The following is a 27,996-nucleotide window of genomic DNA, read 5'->3' as shown; positions in this document are numbered from 1 at the left end:
AAAAAAAATGTGGTTATGCCCAGGTGTCAGTCACAAAGCATTATCATTCTTTGGTATCTAAGGTAAGATAATAGAAAATTAAAAGGTCAAATGGTATATACTGCTTATACTGCTTATCTGTAGAACATGATAAGCAATGCAAATTTTCTGCGTAATTAAAATATGTCCAAAGGGCTCAAATGTTATGATAAGAAATGAAAATGAGATGCTTATTTCTGTAAATTGCATTGATTTTTACAGCAATAGCTCCAAAATTCCATTATTTAGTCATTGAAAAGTCCATTAATTCATGTTTAGTGAGTTCATAGCAAAAAACTTGGTATGTCTGAATTCTTTTATTTTACTTAACTCCTCGATGTTCCACGTCTTCTACTATTGTGAGCAATTACTGGTCAAACCAAGAGGCAACACCTGAAAAATCGATGGAGAACAAGCAGAATAAATAGAGGGGAAAATGTAGAGATGCCCATAAAAGGGCAGATATAATTAAGACTGTATCTCTAGAGGCAAATATGGGACCCAATTAATTTATTAATATGTTATTTCATTTTCACTCAGTTCACAATACTTTCTAATTTCCCTTTTGATTTCTTCTTTGATGAATGGCTTATTTAGACATATTTTATTTTGTTTCAAATATCTGGGGATTTTCCAAATAATATTCCATCAATCATTTCTAATTTAATAGTATTGTGGCCAGAGAACAGGCTTTGCATGATTTTAATCATTTGAGAATTATCGAAACTATTTTAATGGCTTGGAATATGGTATATTTTGGTAAATGTTTTGTGTACACTTGAAAAGAATGTCCATTCTGCTGTTATAAAATAGAATATCCTATAAATGTAAATTAAGTCAAGTGGATTGATAGTGTTGCTCACATGTTTTATATTCTTACTGATTTTCTCTTTACTTGTTCTGTCAACTAGTGAAAAGAGTCATGGAATTTTTCAACTCTAACTGTGGATTTGTCTAGTTCTCATTGTGTTTCTATCATCTTTTCTTCATTTATTTTGAAGCTTTATTATTAAGCTGTATAATGTTTCTGATTGTTATGTCATCCTGATGAATTAAGCCTTTTATTCTTGGTAATATTCTATTCTCTGAGATATACTTTAATAGTAATATAGCCCATTCATCTTTCTTTGTTTTAGTGTTAGCATAGCATGTCTTTTTATATTTCCTTATTTCTAGCATGTTTATATTTCAAGTGGATTTCCTGTAGACAGTTTACAGTTAGTTCTTGATTTCTTATCCAATCTGGCAATCTCTTCTCATTAATCAAGGTTTTTAGGCCATTTACATATAATGTGAATATTGACATGATTGTTGTTTGCTTTCTATTTGCCTCATTTTTTCTTTCTTCCTGCTTCCCCCTTTTTTGCCTTCTTTTAGATTAAATGAGTCTTTTTTTTTTTTAATCATTCCAGTTTATCTCTTTTCTCAGCTTATATCTCTTATTTTTTAGTGATTGCTTTGGGGTTTATATTGCATATACTTAATTAATTTAATTTAATCAAATTGTATCATACCTCTTCACATATACCAAAGAAATTTCCAAAAGTATATTTCTATTATCACCCACTAGCCTTTGTGCCATTGTCATAAATTTCATTTCTACATACATTATAAAACCTACAATATAGTGGTGCTGCTTTTATTTAGAAAGTTCACTGTCTAAATAAAAGGAGAGATTTAAATAATAAGGTAAATAGTCTTTATAGTTGCCCACATAGTTACCATTTCTGTTATTCTTCATTCTCCTGTGCATGCAGCTCCTTGTTTCTATCTGGCATCATATTCCCTCAGCTTGAAGGACTTCCTTTAATGTTTCTTTTAATACAAGTCAACTTGTTCTAAAGTTCTGCTCTCATATGTCTGGATAAGTCTATATTTAACATTCATTTTTTGAAAAAATATTTCACTGGATCTAGAACTCTAGGTTGACATTCTTTCTTCTTTCAGTACTTTAAATATATTACCATACTGCCTTATGCCTTACATTGTTTCTGGAAAGAAAACTGTCATTCTTCCCATTTTCCATCTCTATGTATTGTATCTTTTTTTGCTCAGACTGCTTTTAAGATTTTGCATTTATCAATGGCTTTTAACAATTTGATTGAAATGTGCCTTGTTACAGTTTTTTCATGCTTTTTGTGATTTAAGTACTTTGAATTTCTCAGATCTGTGCAGTTGCGTATGTTTTCATCGAATTTGTAAAAAAAAAAAATCAGCCATTATTTTCTCAAATATTTTTGTCCTTACCCTCCTCTCCTTCAGGGACTGTTGCTTGAAGTTACCCCACAGCCCACTGATTCTCTGATCATATATTTTTCTATTTATTTTCTGTTCATTTGTGTGTGTGTGTGTGTGCTTGTGTGTTTTCATGTTTTAGGCATGACAGTAATTTGTTTTTCCCACGTAGATGTCTGCATTCATTGAAATGATGGTACACTACATTTTATCTCCCATTCCAGAGTTTACTTAAGAATATAATTTTCTAACAATGTTTCAATATATAATGCAAGGGATTGTTTCCCAGTGTTTCATTTAGATTATCATGCCAGGATACTCACAATTCTGGGGATTTCATTGCCATTGACAATCTTTTGACATGCGGTCCCTGGGCTGAAGGCTACTGTGACATAAATAACTTGTGGATGACGGACATTTCTCACTTGGAAGCACTTTAAATACCATGAAATATGTTTATGTTCTCAAAAGTCCCATGATACCTCATAACCTCTTTTTCTTCTAAAGAATGTTTTCCAAGGTCCTAAACATAGAAGAATTACTTAGGGAGAATTACTATCAATTCAGTGTGTATTTAGAAGTAAGGAAAAATGGCACAGACTATCTTGTTGAGATACACCTTAAAAGGTGTCTGAAGGATCATCAGAGAAGATGGCTAGTGTTAGCCTGGTTTAATTGTGCCCAAGCCAGATTGGTTTGCAAACTAATAATTTGATATTTTCCTCACTTCTGTTGACCTTCAAGGAAATAAACATCAGCAACTTCCTAACATAATTGAATTATTGTTTATTCTAAATTGAAGTCATTCTTCTGTATTCAGCTGCATATTAAATATAAATGGTTTTATTGTTTTTTATTCAGAGTGAAAGAAAAAAATAGAAAAGGTGAGGATTTGTTCTGTTCATCATTTTTTCCAGTGAATTCGTGAGAGGGTAAACTGTTATAAAAGCTCTCAAACCTTAAATGTGGTTTGTTATAATGTGAAGAATGCAGAGCTTTTTCATTTTTTTTTTCATTTCTAACCTTGCTATCTGACGCAGGGGAAAATCACTTTGCTTTCTTCATCTCAGGTTTCTCAACCCCCCACTCCCCCTCCCAAAAGCCCTTGCATGGACTATATAAGTAAATAGCTGAAAAATCACTTTGAAACATAGCCCGCCCACTACACACATAGTACACTGTGTGGTATAGCTGAATGTGTAAATACTATGGTAGCAGAAAGCAAAACTTCAGCCTATCATATATAATTTTGTTATAAAATCCTCTAAAAGAAGAATCAAAATAGAAAAAAAAAAAAGGCTTTGACATCAATATAGTCTGCCTGCACATGAAAATAAAGGGGTTCCAAAATAAAATAAATGCTTGTTAACAACGGAAGGAAATATACTGGAATGCATTCTTCTTGGAAACAGAGGGAGATCTTTCCAAATGAGAAAAGAGCTAAACCTCCCTTACATTAGATTCGTACTTTTCTCATTATATTCTACCGCTGTCCTCACCATATACACAGCCCTTTTGCTAAAATAATATAGGATCAGGTGCTCCGGGTAATAAGCTCATCTACACATGCCATGTAGGGTTTTTCCCATTCTACACACAAAATACTGAACCAGTTACACCAGTCATTATTTACCCCGAAACATACCCCATGCTGTTCTCTAGTTAGAACTGATTCTTAACCTGGAGAGGAACCTTTCCATCGCAAACATCATGCTCTTATACTTTATTCCTTGCTTTCTGTTTTCGGTTTGGAAAGCTCCTCCTTAACCTTTGGTTATAAGCCTAAACAGCTTTCCTTCCCTACCCATGTCCCTATCCACCTCTACCCTTGTCCCATCAAGCAGAATGGAGTGCTATCTCTTCAGGATTTCCATACAATTTTTAGAAATGAATTTCAAATGTGTAAATGTCTTTATAATTATTTATATAATATTATGTTTTTACATTGTATTAAAGTTGTATAAAAATTACAATTACAGTACATTTTATCATTCTGAGAACATCCATATATTTAGCACAGCAGTTTCCCCCAAAAAATATGTTTCTTGAATGAATGGGATTAAACAACTCATAGATTTAATCCCCTCAGCCCACCCAGTATGGGGCTGTAAATATAATAACTGCTGCCTTTATAATCCATGCTTTTCCTCACATCCTTCAAAATTCAATACCCAGATTGTGAATTAATGTGAAGTCTCTAAACCATTCTATGTCTCAATTTCCTCAACCATAAAATGGTGAAATGACTTTCTAAGATTGCCATGGGATTTGGTTACATTTATATGCATAAAATGTTTAGAATATTAACTGGCACATGGTTAGCACCTAATAAAACTTGCTATTACTATCTTTTTTTATTAATTAAAAAAATTAACAAAACATTTAGAAATCATTCCATTCTACATGTACAATCAGTAATTCTTAATATCATCACATAGTTGCATATTCATCATTTCTTAGTACATTTGCATCGATTTAGAAAAAGAAATAAAAAGATAACAGAATAAGAAATAAAACGATAATAGAGAGAAAAAAAAACCTATACCTCACATGCAGCTTCATTCGTTATTACTATCTTTAATCATTTATTATCCAGTTCTTTTTTCCTCTGCTAGCTTTTTGTGCAAGCTTTCCTATATATATTTATATGTACATGTACATATAAAATGTTGTCTTGGATTTTTCCAACTAAAAAGGAAGGATTGATGATTCCCTTTAAAGATATTTTTTAAAAAGAAATATATTTAATTATCACATAACTCATAAGGAGTAACAAAGGAAACATGGGGATAAGACATTGAGATGTTTACTTTTATTTTTCATCTCAGCACCGAAATGTATAAACACTTCCCACTTTCAGATTCTCAGTTAATGCTGCATGAGACCACAATTGTTTTTTGTTTGTTTTATATCACTGTTTTATTTTTCAACTTAACTTGTGCTTATTAACTTATTATCCATCTGTATATTAAATTAAATATCTGGTCATAAATTTTTCTTCTAACAAGTTTCTTTTGGATGAATTAAATAAATTAATAGTCCTTTTACAATGGAAACATTAAAAATGAGGGAAAAAAACCATGTCTATGAGTCTCATAAAATCTGCAAATTAGGAAGCTCTTCTATCTTTTTTTAAATAGGTTTTTTTTTAATTTTATACTGTAACATATATACAAAGCAAAGAAAGAAACATGTACTAGTTTTCAAAGTACTCTTCAACAAGTAGTTTCAGGAGAGATACCAGAGTTTGTCATGGGCTACAATACCATCATTTCGGATTTTTCCTTCTAGCTGCTCCAGGACATTGGAGGCTAGAAGGTATAAATATTTTTTTATCATCACAATTGATTTTTTTTTCTTTTTTGTAAAAAAATAACATATACATTTTAAAAAGCAATAAATTTCAAAGCACAGAGCAACAATTAGTTGTAGAACAGATTTCAAAGTTTGATATGGGTTACGGTTCCACAATTTAAGTTTTTACTTTGGCTGCTCTAAAATACTGGAGACTAAAAGAAATATCAATATAATGATTCAGCAATCATACTCGTTTGTTAAATCCCACCTTCTCTGTATAACTCCACCATCACCTTTTATCTTTCTCCCACCCTTTAGGGGTATTTGGGTTATGCCCATTCTAACTTTTTCACATTGGAAGGGCTGCCAATAATATGGGGTAGGGAGATGGAACTAGCTGATGTTCTGGAGAGGCTGAGCCCTCTAGGTTTCAGAATTTATCTGGTCCAGGGACCTATCTGGAAGTGTGAGGTTTCTTGAAAGTTACGCTAGTGCTTGGAACCTGACAATACAATCTTTTAATGAGAAGGAACAATGGGATCTGTTGGCGTTCTCATTTTCTAGATGGATTAAATTGCCTGAATAGTCATTTGCCTACCAAACCCAGACCCAGACTTTTTAGCTAAATCTATATTATGTGAGATGAAAGGAGCAGCACATAGAAGGGTGTTATTAATAAACCTAAAAATAGTCTTGTTTGTTATAAATTTTTTGAAATAGTCATGCTTTATTACTTAGTTCGTACTTTCTGAATATTATTATTTAATCATGACCAACTAGAAGCTTATGAAAGAGAGGTAAATAAGATCCCAGAGCTGACATGGAAAACCTTTGTAGAATTACATATATTACTGACCCATGCATGGCACAAAAATAAATATATGTATACATAGTTTTGGCTTCTGTGCACATTCCTTCTAAAATCTCGGGTGAAATCCTGATTCATCCACACCTTTAAACATTTTTTCTTTAATCAGAAAAATAAATCCGCACTTCCGGGAGGGTGACCCTTGGTAAGAACCAAACATGTTTCTTTCTGTCTTCCATTAAACAAATGCATTTAATTACCCTTTAAGTTCCATGAGCTGTACTAGGTAATAGAAATCAAAGGCAAAAATCACTGATCTTAAAAAGCTTATATTTGTTGTGTAGAAAATTTTTAAATCATAGTTCTTAGACTACAAAAGGATAGGGTAAGCATATCCCTTAGCTCTATATCATAAGCAGCTGAGATATTTGTTACAATTACAGATAACTGGCCCACTTCTAATCAGAATTAGTGTGGGTGCAATACTAACAACTCTATTTTCAACAAATACACCAGTTGACTCTTTTGCTTCCTAAAATTTGCACACTGCTCTACTGTCCGGTATATAAAATGTAGTCTGAGGAACTACACTGGTATCAGCATTTCCCATCCCAATACTTTCTGAATTAGAATCTGCACTTTAACATGCTCATCAGGTGATTCATATTTCTTTAAAGTCTGAGAAGCACTGGTTTAGTGCATATGATTTTTGCAGTCCACAATGTGATGTGACCATTTGGTTTGAGGAGTGATTGGGAGAAAATGTTCTGCAGTACTTGAATTCCATCATGAGCCACCACTTCATTTCTAAAAAGGAGAATCTGTTTAAACTTATATACTTGAGTTCTTGCTTGTTTGTGTAGCTTCTTACGGACACTGCAAATTTAAGAGAAGTGATGTACTCCTTGGGCTAGGAAATTAGTGTCTGGATACCAGTTATCATTCTGGTGGAGGGACATGTAGGCCAATTAATATAGGTAGAAGTTTCTTTATTACCTAAAAAAAAAGAAAAGGAAATAAAGAAATATCCCCACCAGAATTCAGTGTTAACTCAAACTGTTTTCATTCAGCCATGCATTCATTTTATTTGGTGCAGATTTATTAAACTTCCATGAGCCAGGAATTTAAATTGTATGTTAAAATATTAATAAAAACAAACATTTATTGATCATTTTTACTATGCATCAGTGATGCTCTTTAATTGTCACATAGCTTACTGCATTTAATTTTCACAACTGTGTAAAAGAGGGATATTTCTCCTGCCTTAGAAGTGAGGAAGCAGAGATCCAGAGAGAGCCGGGTAACGTGCTCAAAGTCATCCAGCTGCAATGAATTGTACTTAGAGCTTGAACCCACATCACTTTTCATCAAAGGCCTTCCCTTTTAATATCTATACTATACTACATCACAGCTGGGAATGAGTTCATCAAAGTGCTCAATTAGACACACAGGTGAAAAAAATAATGTGACCAAAGTGATAAAACGGAGTCATAAAGGAGGTTCAGAGGAAACGCAGGAAGAAGCGGGAATTTGTGAATCTACTTGGAGGAGCAGATAAAGCTGGCCGGAGTGTCCTTGGAGCGCATGCGGGGAAGGAGGGGTACATCCTGTGCAGATGGAACCTGCATGTGCAAGAGCATGGAAGGTGAGAAATGTGCCAAATTACTTGGTTTTGCTGATGTGTAAGCTTTGAGATAGAGTGGGAAATGGTGGACATGAAGGAAGAGGCTAGATACTGAAGTTATTTTATGCCATTCCAAGAAGCTTAGATTTATACTACAGATTATAAAGCCGATTGAATGATGTTGAACAGGTAAATGATTAGATTTCACTTTAGAAAAACGATTGTTCAAAGAATGGTGATTATTATATTAAAATACATCTAAATGGTTTCTTACTGGAAATTTTAGTTTTCTGGGAAATGCATAAAGGAGAGAACTGTGGTTCTCAAAGAGTTTGCAGGCATTCTGGCCCCAAGGAAAGGAGAAGTATGACAAGATTTCTTATACCAGAGGGCAAGACCTTCCCAGCAGATTTTGACCTGGCAAGTTATGTGCACAATTTTTATCTCATGAGTCAGTGAATTTTCTTATTCTTGCAGGTCAGCTACATTCAACAAAACTTTTGTTTTTACATCCATGAGCATGACTTATTTTTTTTTAAGCCATCACGTTTTATATGGCCTAGATTGATTGTACTTTGGGGTTCTTAGACTATATATTGGGCACAACAACTCTACTGATGTGCAAATGTACATATCCATCCACACATTTCTCTAGGACTATTTTCAAGCAATGCCTTAATAGCACCACCTCTGAGTACTTAACAAGATGACATTTAAAAATCTCTTCTGATGAAGCCATTCCAACTAACCATTAAATACCACCTAAGCACAGATACAGATGATTCTAGAATCTTATCAGTTTATTCATCCTCGGGCCCATCAAGAAATGCAGCCGTTTTAGCTTCTAGAAAAATAAAGAAATATTTTTAAAAGTTCCGATTACAACTTGGTTTAAAATTGAACTAACATAATTGACAAATAAAAAATGGAATCAACTTTGTTACTATTGCAGACACATACAAATAAGTTTAAGAGGAGAAAGGGGAAGGACTCTACAACAGTTGATCATATCTATTGCAACTACTCACGTATTTTCTTGGTTTTCTGTGATCACCTGGTCAATTGAATAAAGTTATTCATTAATCTTATCTGCAATCGTTTCTTAGTAACTAAACTTCAGGTAACATGATTTCCAGAATCTGGCACTTGTATCATATTAGACCAGAAATCACTGGTTTCCTATTTTGAGCTTAAGTGGCATTAGCCCAGGAGAAAAAAGATTGTTCATCCTTGTCCTTAATCATGAGATGTTGCTTAAACATTGAGATAAAACAGAGATCTCCAACTTAGTGAATTTTTTTTATGACCCAAATCAGAATATGAATTAAGCCATCTTTGCTCTTATAGACTGGCAAGTTTGGTTCTTTGTACGCTTTTCATAGTAACAACACTGTTTCTTTGGGTGCATCTTTCTTTTTCCCCCTTTTTGTATCACAGTATAGCTCCTTCACTGTTTTCTTCTGTGCATTAATAATTTTGATGAGAATTATAGATCTTTAGTGTTCAGATACCTGGAAAGCTCTTCTTGGCCTATCCTTCTTCACTTTTGCATGAGAAGTTGGTATGACTGGATAATACTTTCCTTTTGAAAAACAAACTATAGAAATAGGTGGAGCCTTTGTCACATAGTCAGGATGCCAGCAGCCCTGTGGTCCTCTCTTATTAGGCCCTCCTGCTGCAGACTTGTTGATTTTCCAGCAGTGGAGCTGTTTTGAATGGCCCACCTCCTTTTCTAAAATTAATTTGTATTTTTTCTTTCCCTCCTTCCCTCCCACCCTCTCACCTCCCTCCCTCCCTCTCTCTCTCTCTCTCTCTCTCTCTCTCTCTCTCTCTCTCTCTCTCATTTTCTTTCAATAACTAGCATTTTTTTGGGGGGGAACATTGTTTGAAGGCAAGAACATGCAGGTATGATTTCTTTCTGGCTTTGTCATCTACCTTTTGTGATTATCAGTTCCCACATCTGTAAAATGGAAATAAATATAGCCCATATAAAGCAAGGCAACCGCATAGAATTGTTATATATTTTAAATTATCCATGTAAAATGCCAACACTTTGTCTGACACAGAGTAAGTTCCCATGAATATTAATTGTCATTTCTACTTTAATATTTTGAATGCATTTTACTCTTGGTTGTTGACTGATAGAATGGTAAAGCTGATGTATTTCTTTCAATTTGGGCCCCTCGTGATGCAGATTAGGAAAGCAAGGCATTGAGAGGGAATCAGTGAGTTGCACAAAGAGCAGGGGATTCAGACAGAACTAGCTCTCTCCAAACCATTTTGATATTCCAGTTTCATCATGCTATTATGTTATTTCATGATTTATGTCCCATATTGCTATTTCCCAAACTCATAGCAGTATTTCTCTTCTAACTGCATAGTGAGTGCCTGTGTACCATTTTAAATTTGAAATCAGGGACTCTAATTCATTAGATTCTGTATAATGGTTCATGTGAAACCCTTGAATTTTATGAATTTTTGCATCTTAAATAAGTTTAGGATTTAATAGTTCATTTCAGTAAGGATATATGTAAATTTACTTCACTGAGGAGAAATCATGTGTCCAAAGCCGTCGTCCTCCACAGCACAGAGATATAGTAGATTTTCCCAGCTCAGTGGTGCCAAAATATATTTAGATTTTGCTAGAAACATCAATTCAAATATTTCATTTAAGAAGTTCCAAGGGTCATCCTATTTTTTTAAGACTCCCTAACAAATATTTCACATTCTGATGCAGGAAAAAATATTGCATGATTATTGTTTTTTCTGACAAGAACCAACCTTGTCAGTCTATAAGAGCAAAGATGGCTAAATTCATACCCTGATTTGGGTCATAAAAAAAGTCACTAAGTTGGAGATCTCTGTTTCATCCCAATGTTTAAGCAACATCTCATGATTAAGGGCAATGATGAACAACCTTTCTTGTCCTGGGCTAATGCCAGTTAAGCTCAAAATAGGAAACCAATGATTACTGGTCTAATATGATACAAGTGCCAGATTCTGGAAATCATGTTACTGGAAGTTTAGTCATGACTGATCTAGCCTGTATTGAAAATTTACAAATGATACATAATCACATGAATCTTGAAAAGATCAAATAGGTTTGAAAAATTAGTTGATTGGCTGTAAATGAACTCACTTTCCTATACTGCAAAGTTTGAGATCACTTGGTTCTGGTACATTTTTATTTTTAAGTGTCATAATCACAATATGTAGACATAACACGTCAACAATTTTTGTAGTTATTCACTTAAGAAGCCTTCTTCAGTGGAAATTACACCAAGCTTCATAACTTTCAATGATTAAAACTAACCTTAAATGCCTACCAAAAGATAATAGAGTGAATTCACATTTTTTCAAGGATTAACCAGTTAGTTGGTATATAACCAGGTTCTTGACTCTTTTACCTGATCTCTCCTTGCTGTATGTCTTCTGGTCATATCGGTATTCATGAAGAACTAAGAATGAGGAGAAACAAACTAAAGAAAATATGTATTAAAATATTATGTTTTTATTAGCAAATAATGTTTTAATTCTAGTAAGAGTTCATGGAGGAAATATTTGAAAAATTGGTGTTTATTTGAAATTTTTAGACTGTACTTTTACCACTTTCCACTATCACTACAAAACATTGATTGTAGTTATCCAAGATAAATTTTGGTGAGATGAAGGACACAGACAATCTTTTTTTTTTTTGGTGCCTGTTCCGGGAATCGAACTCGGGTCTCTGTAGGGAAGGTGAGCATTCTACCACTGACAGACAATCATTTTGATTTACTAATTCTGTTAGTTGTGTTTTTGTTTTGTTTTAATATTTGATGAGTACTATTTCCAACTTACATTTGCACAAGAGAGGCGTTTGGTGTGTGTTGTATGGTTTGAGTGTGTATGTGTGTATATTCATGTGCTTAGGCATGTGTGTATTTTGCTTAATGTTGAAAAAATTCAACCCATTGGTGGTTTTGAATTGACAAGCTGTTTTCATGTAAAAGCAATGATAATAGACATTTTAGTGTCATAAAGAAAGGAAATATTGTTCCAGCAATTAGTCACGGTGTAAGCAACTTAAAATTGTTCCCAGCTGGAAAACCATCTTTTTCATAAATATCATTTTAAAGTAGTGATAAAATTCAGCCCTAGTTACAAGAGTTATAAATTCTTATATGATTAAATAAAGATTACTCAAAATCATACAATCTAAATTCTTGCAATTTTAAAGCTTAAATGGACTCCTATCCTTCATATACTATGAGTAGTTTTAATAAGAGTGATTCTCTGATTGGGTGAAGAAAAAATATGAATCTCTCTTTAGGTGACCCTTATGTATATTATATCCAATCAGGTGTGTGCTGGCCTTAAGTCATCCTAAGTTTGACTGGGTGGTGCAGTCTGTAATTTCCAACAGGAGAATCCATCTTGGTTTGGAGTTTCATTAATCAGTGCTTGGCAGTAGTGACATAATAGAGTGTACATCTGGCAAATACCTTATAAAGGCTAAAGACCTAAACATCCTTTAATTTTCTAAAATTATTACAAAGAAAGACCTATCCAAATATAATTAGCTGGAAAAAACAATACTCTTATTTGTTGAAGGATTTATTATTATTTGTCACAATTCCTTTCATTCTATATACGAATTTAGAATAATAGGAATTTAGAAGAAGAATTTTTTATTATTGTCATGAGATTTTTGTCTTATTTAATCAGAATTGACACTTGACATTTTCTTAATATTATTATAGATGGGCATAGTGGTTATAATTGGTAAATTTTAATTTCGTTTTTATTCAATAAGTTTCATCAACAAAAATATATACATCTGACACATATCAAACATGGATTACCTTCATTCAATCTGGTTCCCATTCATATGCCAAAATGGAAGAGTTGTCTCTCCCATGTCATTTTTTTCATTTATTATTTATAATCAGTTGAGAATTCAAATTTTTACATTAGTATATATCTGCATAATTCCCTTGAATAAGTAATATAATTCCTTTTTTAAAAATATTTTTATTGATAAATCTTCATATACGTACACTCCATACATGGTGCACAATCAACAGTTCACATTACCATCACATAGTTGTGTATTCATCACCATGACCATTTTTTTTAGAATGTACTTTTACTACTTTCCACTATTACTACAAAACATACATTAGCAATGCTCCAGAAAAAGAAATAAAAAGCGAAAAGAAACTCATACATCCCATACCCCTTAACCCTCCCTCCCTCTGCCACTAGTATTTCCATCTATCCAATTTATTTTATCCTTTGACTCCCCTACCATTTATTTTTTATCGATATATCTTTTTTTGTCTTCTATACCTTTTATTTTAGAAATTCCTTCTCACCTTGAAATATGAGTATTTTTTATAAAAAACTTTTTTATTGTATAGTATAATATATATACAAAGCAAAGAAATAAAAAAACAATAGTTTTCAAAGCACTCTTCAAAATTAATTACAGGACAGATCCCAGAGTTTGTCATGGGTTACCATACAATTCTCTCAAATTTTTCCTTCTAGCTGCTCCAGAATATAGGAGGCTAGAAGGCTTGAATATTTATTTTATCATCCCAACTGACATTTTTTCTTTATTTTTTTGTGAAAAATAACATATATATACAAAAAAGCAATAAACTTCAAAGTACAGCACCACAATTAGTTGAGAACATATTTTGAAGTTTGCTATGGGTTACAATTTCACAATTTTAGGTTTTTACTTCTTGCTGCTCTAAGATACTGGAGGCTAAAAGAGATATCAGTTTAATGATTCAGCAATCATATTCATTTGTTAAATCCTATCTTCTCTGTATTACTCCACCGTCATCTTTGATCTTTTTATCCCACTCTTTAGGGGTGCTTGGACTATGGCTATTCTAACTTTTTCATGTTGGAAGGGGCTGTCACTAATATGGGGTAGGGAAATGGAACTATGTGATGTTCTGAAGAGGCTGGGCCCTCTAGTTTCAGGACTTATCTGGTCCAGGGATCCATCTGGAAGTTGTGGGTTTCTGGAAAGTTACACTAGTACATGGAACTCTTGTGGAATCTTCTATATTGCTCTAAGTGCTGTTTAGGATTGGCTGGAAAGGTCTTGGTTGGGGTTGAGCACATTATGATAGGTAGCAAGGTCTACCTGAAGCTTGCATAAGAGCAACCTCCAGAGTAGCCTCTCAACTCTATTTGACCTCTCTCTGCCACTGATACTTTATCAGTTACACTTCTTTCCCCTTTTTGGTCAGGATGGAATTGTTGATCCATATTTCTTTATTTATCTGTCCATACCCTGGATAAAAGGAGGAACAGACTCAAGTTTCCACAATCCCAGTCATGTTGTAAAAGTTATATCTTGATACAATGGTCTTTAAGAATCAAGGCTACTGGAACAAGCTCAACAGTTTCAGGTATTTTCCTCCAGCCACTCTAATACGACATAAACTAAAAAGGAATATTTATATTATGTATAAGAATAATTTCCAGGATAACCTCTTGACTCTGTTTGAAATCTCAGCCACTGAAACTTTATTTGGTCTCATTTCTGTCTTCCCCCTTTTGGTCAAGAAGGCTTCCTCAATCCCTTGATGCCGGGTCCTGACTTATCTCAGGATTTCTGTCCCATATTGCCAGCGAGATTTACAACCCTGGGAGTCATGCCTCACATGGAGGATGTAGAGGGGAGTGCAATGAGTTCACCTGCCATGATGGCTTAGAGAGATGCCCCATCTGCATAAAAAAAAGAGGTTCTCTAGGGGTGATTCTTAGATATAATATTAAGTATGCTTAGCCTGTCCTTTGCTGAAAGTTTCACAGGGGCAAACCCCAGGATCAAGGTCTTAGCATATTGAAATATAACTCTTGATCCAGAAATATCTTTAAACTTTTGTAAGTAAAAAATATGCTGAATAGACTAGCGACTCATGCCAAATTGTAATCACACATTTTATATAATTTTTTTCTAATCAGTTATCTGATATCTAAAAATGTGTTTGCTCTTTGCCGCTTTAAACCCATTCATGTTACTGTTCCTTGCCAACAATGCTAAATGTTTAACTTTGACAATCTACAGTTAGACTGTGATTGAAAAATATCAGTGTATTCAATTCTCTGTAAATAACTCACTTGCATTATTTTCTTACTCTCTAGTGTTATATCATATGTTTAATTCACTTTTATGTATGAGTGTCTTTTTTTCTTAATGGAAATATAAAGTCATTGAATACTAGAAATACGTTTTATGCTTTTGGATTAGCATAACCTCTGAGACAGTGCCATGGCTAACAATCTACAGTACATCTTATCTATCTACAAATACTTATCTATCACCAGCATATCTAAAAATTGCCCATGGTCAGCCTTTCTTCCCATTTTAATCATGTTTTTAATCTCAGCGGAGTAGCTCCAACATGCTTCACAGTAGCCAGCTCAGGGAAGATGTTTAATAAAAGTCTCTTTAATAACCAAATGGATGGTTGGATACATAATTGGCTAGATATACAATTCATAGTATATCACAAGTTATGTACTGAACAAATAAGGAAATTTATATAGCCAAAATACAAAAATATATAATTTTCTTTTTAAAAAGAGCATTTGAAATCCACTTAAAAATAGATAATGTTATTATGATATAAAAGATGATGAAAACGATAATGGGCAAAGATCATAAGAATAACATTATTGATTTTTACTATATATGATTACTATTGTGCTATGTCCTTTTAACCGCCATCATATATGCAACTCTTACTGGTGATTTTCTTTCCAAGTTTGGGGAAAGAGCATATTAAATAATAATACATAAACCTAGGTCTGATTTCTATTTCAGCAAGACAATTCTCTACTTAAAGTTGTTTTTCATTCTTTGAACTTATCTATACAATTGAGATGTTATTTTCTGACTTGATAAAATTATGTTATAAAAAGTGAGTCAATAATTCAAAATGATGTTAAAGTCTTACACTACAGAAATTTGATATAAATCATCTTTTCTCACAATTTAATTCATATTCCTCTAAAACCAGAAAATAATCTTACCCATGTTCATAGTGAAGTTATTCTACATCTGAATATTTCATTCCAGCCGTTCTTATATCCTTACCATATCAGGAATAATCATGGAGTTCATATTTGAAGACATTATTACATTGTGGATTTCTGTACATTTTCTCTAGATTAAATGAAAATTTGGTGCTGATTTTTCCATTTTCTGGTTTCTTTATCTTTACAAATCATTTAAATGGTATATAGATATGTGTAAGTCATCTCAAATCTTCTTGGGAAATGGTTAGGGAGAAAATTAACCAAGAATCATGAAAAATAAAATGCCAGCCACAAAGGAATGATGATGTCTCAGTTATCCAGTTATACTAATTTTTTAAACCACCATATTAGGATTCCAATAAGCTGTAGAAGTAAATTTCTTTTGCAAAAAATAGAGCAAAAATAGCAAAGTAAAGACCTCTAAAAGTCTATTTCTCCATAAAAGCAACGATAGTATAGCAAAATACTCAAACCTTTCCTAACTCTGGAAATTAATGAATTCTTTCAGTGATCAGGGGAATTCTTAATCAAAAGAAATAAGCTAAATAGTATGTAAGAAGAAGAGGGTTTTTAGAATGTTAAGTTAACCTGGTCCCATCACCTACTGCTGTCCCTAAACAAAACAGCCTATTTTAACAGTACAGATACCGGTCCTGGAGAAGGCGAAATGGACCACGTTCACAAAGACATCTCTGCTTGCTTTATCTCACCTAAGCCCAAACTCTCTCAAGGATGTTATTGTTGAAAACATACAAGCAAATGTATTAGTCACTATTGCCTGGGGCAATGGATAGCAAATGGTAGACTGATAGGCTAACCAAAATCTTGGATGGAAAAGCTTGATTGAGATTCTTTAGGAAATAAAGCCTTTGGAAAGTTCTGATATATTCCTGGAACCTAGAAATCTACACATATGCCCACGACTGTGCCCATGCTCAGGAAAGACCTGACAAAGGCTTAAGCGTTTACCTCCTTTTGAATTCAGGTTCTGTGTAAGTAGGAAGTGAAGAGGAAACAAAGATGTGAACTCTCTAGCTAAGTGTTGGGGTGCTTCCAACACACACACACACAGAACCCACCTACAAAGACATATTTTTGTTTTGTTTTGTTTCTCTATATATTTAAGGAAATTTATATCTAATCACCAGCTGACCATGAAGTGAAGGGAACACAAGACTCCAGTATACACACATGATGAAGAATATAAACTTTACAAATTTAGTTCAAAAAGGTCACTGAACAAATATCAACTGCAACAAAAACTAGCAACAAACCTTAGGGAGGGGTGAAAATCTTATTTCTAGAATTGCCATGATAATAATCAAAACATACTGTTTTCAACAAAAAACGTAAGAGGCATTTCAAGAAGCAAGATGTATGGCCCATATACCAGGACAAAGAAATTAATGGCACTGTCCCTTAATAAACCCACATATTGGACTTAACTAGGCAACGGTTTTAAATCAACAATATTAAATATGCTCAAATTGTGAACTATATTGAATATGTTCCAATAGTTAAAGTTCAAATAACTGTATCACTTTTTGTTTATCTGGGAATGTTTAATCTCTCTTTCATTTTTAAAGTATAGTTTTTTTAGGCACAGAATTCTTGGAGGACAGTATTTTTCTTTTGGCATTTTGAATAGTGGTGAGAATGTCACTCTTCCTTCATAACTAGTAGACCCATTCCTACAAAAAATGCCAAGAAGAGTCCTTCAGCCTGAAATTAGCAGATATTAGACAGTAACTCGAATCCACATATAGAAATATATAGAACATGAAGTGTTCTTAACTATAAATATAAAAGTCAGTATTGATGTATTTCTTATTTATAACCTCTCTTTTCCTAAATAATTTAAAACACAACTATATAAACAACAATTGTAAATCTGTTGATGGACAGTTAATGTACAAATATGTAATTTGTAACAATAGTAACATTAGGGGTGGGATGAACCTATATAAGCACAAAGTATTTGTATAATATTGAATTTAGTGGATACTACGCCAAACCAGGTTGTTAAAAAAAATCAAGATGCTCCAGAGCAACTACTAAGAAAATAACTGAAAAATACATATAAGAAACTACAATGCATTTAAAATAGCATACAAGAAAATATCTAATAAAAAAGAAGGCAATAATGGCAGAATTGAGCTCCAAAAAGGGTAAGAGTATAGGAAAAAAGTCACAAAATGGCATGTGTAAATCACTCCTTATTTGTAAGTACACTGAATATAAATTGATTAATCACTCAAGTTAAAATGAACTAAAAAATGATTCAATTCTATATTGTCTACAGGTGACTCACTTTGCATTCAAAGCATAGTATGTTAAAGAGAAAAGATAGAAGAACATATTCCATGAAAATAGTAACCAAAAGAGAGTTGGAGGGCCATACTAAATCACATAGTAAATTTAAGACAAAAATTTTTACACAAGACAAAAGGACATTGGAGTCCTTAAAATGGTCAAACCATCATGAACATATATAATTATAAATATAGATACACCTAACCACGATCCCCCAAATTGCATGAAGCAAATAAGGACAGAATTTGCAAGGAGAAATAGACAGTTCAGTGACCACAGTGGGTGATTTCAATAGCCCACTTTCAGGATAGGTAAAAAAAAAAAAAGACCAAACATAAACAACGAAAAAGAGGACTGAACAACACTATAAACCAGCTAGAGCTAATGGGTATCTATAGGACATTCCACCAAACCACAAAAATACGTACTATTCAAGTGCACATTAAATAGTCTCCAAAATAGACCACAGGCTATGCCACAAAACAAGACTAAATAAATTTGAAAAAATTCAAGTCGTATAAAGCATGTTCTCTGACCACAAGGGAATGAAATTAAAACTCAAAAGCACAGAGAAATTTGGAAAAATCACAAATATATAGAAATTTAAAAACATGGTTTTAAAATACCAAAGGGTCAGGTCAAAAAGAAATCGCAGCTCTAATTAGAAAATGCTTGAAAGGATTGGAAAAAAAAAAGCTATATACCAAAGTAAATTAATGTCTTCTGTGAAAGCAGTGCTCAGATCAAAGTGTATAGCTGTAAATACCCATATAGAAGACCAAAAAAAAAAAAACTCAATAACCCAAACCTTTACCTTGAAAGACTAGAAAAAATGAAAAAAGAAAACCCAAATAAAGCAGTAGGTTGGAAACAATGAAGATTAGAGTGGAAATAAGCAAAGAGGGGATAGAAAGACAACAGAGGAAATCAATGAAACCAAAGTAAGTTCTTTAAAGAGATTAAAAAAAAGAAGAGACCAATCTTCAACTAGCTTGACCCATAAAATTAAAAGAAGACTCAATTTGTGAAAATCAGAAATGAAAGCAGGAATGTTACCAACCCGATAGAAATAATAATAATTAAAAAAAGAAGATTATAAGAGAATACTATGAACACTTGTATGTCAGCCAATAATATAACCTACACAAAATGGAAAAATTTCTTTAAGCACAGAATTCTAAAACTGACTCAAGAAAAATAAAGAAATTGAATAGATTTATAATAAGTGAAGATACTGGGTCAAAATTATTTCAACAATGAGAAATCCACCACCAAATGGCTTCTGTGGTAAATTCTACCAAATTTATCAGAAGAATCAGGAGCAGTCCTTCTCAAGTTCTTCTAAAAAAAAATAATAATAATAAATGAGGAGGAGAACACTTCCTAGTTTATTCCATGAGGCCAGTACCATTCTGATGCCAAAGTCAGAAAAGCTCATCAAGAAAACTACAGGAAAATATATTTTATGAATATAGATTCAAAGAACTCAGCAAGAGGCTATCTAATCAAATCCAGCAATGTAGTAAAAAGATTATATACCATGACCAACTGGAATTTATCCCAAGAATGCAAGAGTGCTTCAACATATGCAAAGAAATATAACACATCGTATTCATAATATCAAGGGATAAAGTTAATAAATCATGTCAATAGATAGAAGAATTCATATGACCAAATGCAATACCTTTTAGTAAAACAAAACAAAATGAAAGACCTTCAAGAAGTAAGAATAGAAGAAAATTTCTTCAACCTGTTAAAGAGCATCTATGAAAAATCTGCAGCAAATATAATATTTAATGGTGAAAGACTGAAAGATTTTCCTCTAAGTCAGAAACAAGGCAAAGATGTCTACCCTTATCACTCCTGTTCAACTGTACTGGTTCTACTAGTTAGTGCAATTAAATAAGAACACTTCATCAAATGCTTCCAAACTAGAAAGACAAAGGTAAAACTTTATCTACTCACAGATAATATCTTCTATATGTAAAAACATCCATAAACACATGCAAAATGAATTGAATTTACAAACAAGTTTTAAAAAGTTTCAAGATAAAAGGTTAATATTCAAGATCAATTGTATTTCTACGTAGTTGTAATGAAAAACTCAAAAATGAGATAAGGCAAGTCCTTTTATAGTAGCATCAAAGTATAAAATAATTAGAAATAGTGCTCGCTTTGGCAGCACATGTACTAAAATTGGAAAGATACATAGAAGATTAGCAAGGCCCCTGAGTGAGGATGGCACGCAAATTTGAGAAGCATTCCATATTTTTTGAAGCAAAAGATAAATAAATTTATCTATGAAAGTGAAAGGCTGTACACTCAAAATACGACAAAATGTTGTTGAAAGCCACCAAGGAAGACTTAAGTTAATGGAAAGACAACGTCTAGAATAGACAAATTCGTAGATATAGATAGTATATTAGTGATTGCCAGGTACTAGAAGGAGGGAAGAATGGAGAGTGACTGCTTAATGATCACAGTTTCTTTGGGGGGGGAGTGATAAAAATATTCTGGAATTAGATAGTGGTGATGATTGCACATTTTGAATATACTACAAATAATTGACTTGTTAAAGATGACAGTGCTACCCAAAGTTATATACAAATTCAATAAAATCTCTATAGAAAACAAAAGTGATTTTTTTGTAGAAATAGACAAGATGATCCTAAAATTCATATGAAAATTCAAGGGACCCTGAGTCGTCAATCTTGAAAAAGAAGTACAAAGTAAGAGGATTCATACTTCCCAGTTTAAAAATATAAAGATACAGAAATCAAACAGTGTTGTTCTGGGCAGGCCATGGTGGCTCAGCAGGCAGAGCTCTCACCTGCAATCCTGGAGACCTGGGTTCGGTTCCCAGTGCCTGCCCCTGCCAAAATAAAAACAAAAACAAAAACAAAAACAAAAACCAAACAAAAACAGTATTGTACTGGCATAATAAAAAAATTGAGAGTCCAGAAATAACGCCCCCCCCACACGGCCAATTAATTTTTTAAAAGGGTGATTAAAAGGGTCATACAACAATGGAAGAAGGGTACTTTTGAGAAATGGTGCTGTGACAACTAGATATCAAATGTAGAATAATAAAGTTGAACCTCTGCAGCATAAAATATACAAAATTTAATACACAGTAGATCATATCCCTAAATGTAAATGCTAAAACTACAAAATCCTTAGATGGAAACACAGGTATAAATTTCTGTAACCTTGAATTAGGTGGCAGTTTCTTATGTAAGACAAAAGAAGCACAAGCAACAGCAAATAAGTAAGTGAGTTGGATTTAATCAAGATTAAAAACATTTGTGCATCGTAGGACACTATTAAAGTAATAAGAGAACCCACAGAATAGGGGGAAATATTTGCAAATCGTTTTCTATATATCACAATTCCACAGAAAAAGGTAAACCAATTTAAAAATGTGCAAAAGACTTGAATAGACATTTCTCCAAAGAAGATATACGAATGGCTAATAAGCACATGAAAAGATGCTTACCATCATTAGTCATTAGGGGAATACGAACAAAACCACACTGAGCTACTAGGATAGCTAAAATAATTATAAAGAAAATGATAAATGTTTGAGAGGATATGGGGAAATTGGAACACTCATACATTGCTGGTGGGAAAATAAAATGGTACAGCCACTATAAAAAAAACAACCTGGCAGTTTCTCAAAAAGTTAATTATAGAGGATCATATAGCCCAGCAGTTATATCCTAAGTATGTACATAAGAGAATTAAAACCGTGTGTTTACACAAGCACTTGTTCATAAATATTCATAGCAGCATTATTCTCAGTAGTCGAAAAGGAGAAATATCCCAAATGTCCATCAACCTAGTGAATAGATCAGCAAAATATGTTCTGTCCATGCAATGTAATGTTGTTCTGCCTTAAAACAAACTATATACGCATACATGCTAGAACATGGATGAATTTTCTGAGCACATGCTAAACTGATGGTATGCACAATAGGATGCATATTATGTGATTTCATTTATATGAAATTCCAGACTATGCAAATTCATAGCTATGGATAATTAGTAATCTGTAATTAGACTAATAATTCCCAGGGACTGGGAGGAGGGGAGAATAGGGGCAGATGAGATGAAATATTCTAGAATTACATAGTGGTGACTATTGGGTAATATTGGGTAGATATTAAAAACTATTGAATTGAACATTTTAAATGTCACATTTTATGCTATTTGAATCTTATGATTTTTTAAATTAAAAAGGAATTTTCAATATAAAATTTCAAAAGAAGATCCAAATACTGACAGCCAGTAGGAATCTATCTCATAGACCATTGTGCAATTCTTTTCAGATATGTCTGAATGATAATTCATTTTCTTACACTTTTGCTTCTAAACTTATAGTGTACTAAGTTAAGATTTTCAAATACCTGTTTGTGATATTTTCCCTATATAAATACCATTAGAGTAGAACCATTTCTGTTAAATTTAATTTACTGTTTGCAACTAGCACAGTGACTTACAAATGATGGGCATATCAACAAATAGTTGTTGGGTAACTCAATTGAATAGTGCGTAATTTTCCTTTATACTTGGATCAGCTATTATCTTTGGTTTCAATAGATAAAAATGCTCTGTGATGCCTTAGTGTCCTAGAATAGTGTTTCAGAAGATAGAGAACAGGTCCACTTTCTAGTAACTGAGAAATGCAAGTCCTTATATAGTTGCAACTGCATACAGGTCACTGTAGAACTTAGCTGTAAGTTGTGTCTACAGGTCTCTGTAGAACTTAGCTGTAACATCATATTCATACACAGTGCGTCATTGATACCATCTTAAAGTTGACCATCTTTTCAATAATATTCTCGGAAAAATGCACTATTGGGTTTATTATGGTAGTTTCTTGCAACAACTTAAAGTTTTAACTATATAACTAAATTGAATATTCACTTCCTTGATTTAGCATTTGGTCGATGGTAGTCTCATGTGTGATCTTTTAGAAATATGTATCATACCTTCTATATACAATTTCTTTTCAAAATATTATGTGCTTACCATCAACCATTTAATGTATTTCTTTGCTCACATTTTCTCATTTTATTTCATTTCTTCTGAATTGTCATTTTTTTTCCTCCAGTGGGCAGGCACCGGAATCGAACCCAGGTCTCCAGTGTGGGAGGCGAGAACACTGCCACTGAGCTCCATTCTCATTCAATAAAATACTATTATTTTTTGATGCTTGAAATGAAATCATGCTATTGGACTGCTTTGTCTGTCATTTTTTAATTCAGCTTGTTTTCTTTCAATGAACCTAGCTTTTACTAAAACAGAATACTCACACAAAGTAACAATGCCTTGACCATTTCAGACCCCCTGAAGACTGTTTTCCATTATTCTCTTAGGTTATCATACAGCTTTTCCTGGTTTTAATGTATTTTTCATATTTTGTAGAGTTATGTGACTGAACAGAAAACAAAACATTTACTCCAAGGGCTACCATTGGAAATGTTTTTCTTGTTTTGATACTCACTATAACCAATACATGTAACAGAATTCTAAATAACTTATTGATGTCATTTTCGGGAAAAGAGGCTTATTTTTTCAATGATAGGTGAACTCAATTTCTTTGATAAAGTGTTTTGTAGAAGATGGGCTAAGAACCACTTGGATAGATAACTTTTAGGCTGCCGTTCACACTCAAAATTCTATTCTCTCAAGTTTATAAATGTGATAGTAAACCTGAAAAACTGGATATTTGATGCAGAAATTATCTAAAAACATTTATTTTTAGCCATTGTCCAAGAGTGGTTTGAAGTTATATCTTTGTAGTTAGTAGAATTGGCATAATTTGTTTTCCCTCACTCCCACCCCAGTTCTATAACAGAGGGCTGACTGCATTTCCTGCAACTAAACTGCTGTAAGGGAGAATTTTTTCATAATCTCATATTTAATTTCTAATTTTTACTCTCAAAAATGTGCTTTTTTTAGCCTTTCCTGTCATAAAAGAGATGTAAGGCTGTATTACTATAATACTAAAAATGTGGCATATAAAGTTTACTCTTTTCCGGATTAATTTATCATGCAGCATGCAAAATGTAAAATCTATAAAGAATACTACAATGAATAGCATGTCTGCTTAAAAAATACAATATTGCCAAAAGTCAAATTTCCCTTGTTTCTTACTTTGAGTGTCCCACCCACCAGAGATAAACAAGATTTGGCATGTCATTTCCCTGGGATTTTTCCATATGTTTACTACATATGCATGGAACCCTGGACTAATACAAAGTATTTTTTTTTAATGTATCTACATGTAAATAAATACAGAAAGAGATAGATTTAGTATTATGCTATATGCATTGTTATGTCGTCTTCGGCCATTTCATCCTTTTAAAAATCAACAGTGCCTGCATCTATTTTTGTGATGAAATCAATTTTTTGGTGATAAAATGCCATCAGACTAGCTTATTTTTTAAATCTGATTAAATAAAATAAAAATTAGTAACATCTCCAGATTCTTTCTGGATAGTGAAATTAAATATAAGGAGAAACAACTTGGCAGCTATCAACATGAGCAAAAGTTAGATTTCCAGAGTTTGGACATGATAAAGCAGCAGGAGACTGGAGGGGAGGTGGCTACGATTTACAGAAAGGATGTGTGGGTCAAGGACACTGCAGCGTGGGGACCAGTGTGAGTAGGGCAGACCTAGTGCATCACCGAGGCACTTTCATGTCCAGGGTCTGATGAACTTGAATGACTGGGGCAGCATTGTGATTATTGGGTACTGACTTTCTAAGAACAGAAGGAAGGTTAAGTTCAATGCTACAAATCCTCTCCCTCAAATGACCCAAAATGCAGGGGACTGAGATGCAAGAGGAGGATGAAAACAGGAGGAAGAGACAGAACAGAGTGAGTCAAAATGGAGACTCAGCTCATAGCCATGCCTACATTTACAACAACCTGCTCGTTATTGAACTGGCCTGAGTTCCTTTCACCAGCAGCCAAATTGCCTAAAATAACTTGTATCCAACAACAGAAGATCTATTTCTAACCACTTAACTGCATCTAATAGTGTGTACACATATGAAAACAAATCGGAAATTGAAATCATTTAACGATTAAGTTTCATTTTCTCAATTTAAGTCTAAAAGAGAACAATCCCCATAATAACCAAAAGGTAAAACAAATAAAGCAATTTTTTTCTTAAACTTTTTCTACCAAAGCTGATACCTGGAAAGTGTTTTACAATAGAAGCTAATACAGTTTGCTTGCACCTTTCTTGACTCCTTAAAAATGAATTGCTGGGCGGGCCACAGTGGCTCAGCAGGTACGAATGCTTGCCTGCCAAGCCTGAGGACCCGGGTTTGATTCCCGGTGCCTGCCCATGTAAAAAAAATAAATAAATAAAAAAAATAAAAAATAAAAAAAAAAAAAATGAATTGCTAAAAGGAAATATGCCCAGGATCCACCTAATTCCAGAAGTACATCTCCACACCCTTTATCCACACTATACGTTTTTTTAGAGGAGGAATTATGAAAACAAAGACTTACATTGGACTAAGTTTTACAATTTTCTTGCATTTCCATATTCAATCATTCAAATGATCCCAGCAAACTGATGAATGTAGGTAAGGCAGAAGTAGTACGCCCAGTTATGTGATGGGGTAACTGGAGCTCAGTGATGTGTAAAAAGTTGTGGAGTTTCTCTTTTTATCAGGTGAATTTATCTTTCTGCAGAAGGGTCAGAAAGGACAGATATTTTTATTTTATTTCATTTTTAAGTATATGTTAATGTGATGGGGGAAAACAAAGCTGCAAGGATATGGTGAATTATTCACTATGTGACATCAAAGAGCTTCTACTTTATAGATGGCAATTGCATTGATCAGTAGATAATGGACATAGAGTTTCAGAATTTAGGGGTTGAACAGGACTTTTGAGATCATTCAGGTCAATCCCTGTGTTCTAGTTTGCTAGCTGCTGGAATGCAATATACCAGAAATGGGATGGCTTTTAAAAAGGGGGATTTAATAAGTTGCTAGTTTATAGTTCGAAGGCTGGGAAAATGTCCCAATCAAAGCAAGTCTATAGAAATGTCCAAATTAAAGCATCCACAGGAGGTTACCTTTACTCAAGATAGGCCGATGAAGTTCAGAGTTTCTCTCTCAACTGGAAAGGTACATGGCGGACCTGGCGACATCTTCTAGTGTTATCCTCGGGCCGCTTGCTTCGTGAAGCTCCCCTCCCCCCAGGGACATTCTCCTTCCTCTCCAAAGGCTGCTAGCTGGTGGACTCTCTGCTTCTTGTGGCTATGTCATTCTCATCATGCTGGGGGCTCTCTCAGATCTCAAAGCGTTTCCAAAATGCCTCCAAGACCCACCTGGAATAGGAGGGGACACATCTCCATCTAATCAAGTTTAATACAATTGATTGAGTCATGTCTCTCACAACACATATCCCAGTTTGAAGCTATTATGTACCCCAGTAAAACCATATTTCAATCCTGAGCCAATCTTATGGGGGACAGCCACTTATTTTAATCCTGATTCAACAATGTAGGGCAGAAACTTTTGGTTAGATTATCTCCACAGAGATGTGACATGCCCAATAGTGGGTGTGATTTTTGATTAGATGGAGATGTGACTCCACCCACCAAAGGTGGACCTTGATTCATTTACTAGAGTCCTTTAAAAGAGAAAACATTTTGAAGAAACCTCAGGGCAGCTGCATACACTTGGAGAACAGTTGCTTCAGAGCCGAGAGAGTCAATGCAAGTCCCAGACATTTGGAGATGCAGAGCCCAGCAGATGTTGCTATGTGCCTTCCCATGAGATGCCAAGCAAGTCAGAATCCAGAGTTGTGTCCTGGAGATGCCAAGTGAAGAACCCCCATGGGAAAGAGAGGTTGAAAGCAATGGAGCAAGGGACCAGTAGATGCCAGCCAAGTGCCTTCCCAGCTAACTCGTGTTCCAGGCAGCATCAGCCTTTCTTGAGCAAAGGTGACCTCCTGTTGGTGCCTTAATTTGGACATTTACTTGTCCCTAGAACTCTAGTAATTTATTAAATTCCCTTTTTAAATGCCACTCAATTTCTGGCATACTGTCTTCTGGCAGCTGGCAAACTTAAAACCTGTCACAAGGAACACCCCACACACATTGCAAAAGATCCCCATAGTGGGAGTTGATATTATAGGGCACTGGCTTCCAGCTTGGGAAATATTAATTGTCAGCCTTCCTTCTGCAATTTTACATGGAAATCAAGGCTGCATTTTAATATTACAGTGGCAGGAAACATTCCTCAAACGCCTCCCAGTTGCCACTACTCAGTTCGTGGCCCTTTCCGTTAGGGAGGCACAGTAAAAGTCAGCAGTATATGTAACAAAAACAATTCTTCAAATATTTAAATAAATTACCTCCCCTACAACCACTCGCAGTCTTGGTATTAATCTTTGCTTTTCTAAGTCAAACATCCCCAAATCCTGATACTTTCCTCCCATGACACAATTTCCTTTGTCATTTGTGCTCTCACCAGAACTTCTCTGATGTGTCACTGCCGGTTTTGAAATGCACAGAAAACATTGGAACAACCTTCTTGCTGATGGGAATATATATCTGTGGATTCATCTAAAGATAAAACCAACTTGTTTGTAGTCAGGTCGCATTTTTAGTTCATTTGG

At 33.9% G+C, this 27,996-nt stretch overlaps 2 long non-coding RNA genes and 1 other non-coding gene across 6 annotated transcripts in view; 2 read left to right on the top strand and 1 right to left on the bottom strand.

The window, feature by feature from the left end:
• The window catches only part of LOC143676264 (uncharacterized), a 145,434-nt gene extending 121,867 nt beyond the window's left edge, over window positions 1–23,567 (top strand). The window contains exon 5 of the long non-coding RNA XR_013171961.1: window positions 23,458–23,567. This is a non-coding gene — a long non-coding RNA (uncharacterized LOC143676264). The remainder of the gene's footprint in view (window positions 1–23,457) is intronic.
• LOC143676263 (uncharacterized) lies at window positions 1–27,996 on the bottom strand. 4 transcript variants are annotated; one of them, XR_013171958.1, is made up of 5 exons: window positions 27,849–27,996; window positions 25,873–26,052; window positions 11,390–11,440; window positions 2,577–2,776; window positions 3–411 (listed from the first exon to the last, which is right to left on the bottom strand). It is a non-coding gene; the product is annotated as an uncharacterized LOC143676263 (long non-coding RNA). The 4 variants fall into 4 exon arrangements; XR_013171957.1 differs by lacking the exons at window positions 3–411; window positions 2,577–2,776 and adding exons at window positions 6,397–7,354; window positions 9,918–9,942; XR_013171960.1 differs by lacking the exon at window positions 11,390–11,440 and having other exon boundaries at window positions 1–411.
• On the top strand, window positions 20,511–20,617 carry LOC143678435 (U6 spliceosomal RNA). The gene has a single exon (XR_013173245.1). It is a non-coding gene; the product is annotated as a U6 spliceosomal RNA (small nuclear RNA).

This window comes from Tamandua tetradactyla, chromosome 3 (genome assembly GCF_023851605.1).
Source record: "Tamandua tetradactyla isolate mTamTet1 chromosome 3, mTamTet1.pri, whole genome shotgun sequence".
NCBI classification, from domain to species: Eukaryota; Metazoa; Chordata; class Mammalia; order Pilosa; family Myrmecophagidae; genus Tamandua; species Tamandua tetradactyla.
The sequence above is the reverse complement of the archived record's forward strand: the minus strand, read 5'-3'. Positions and strand labels throughout refer to the sequence as shown.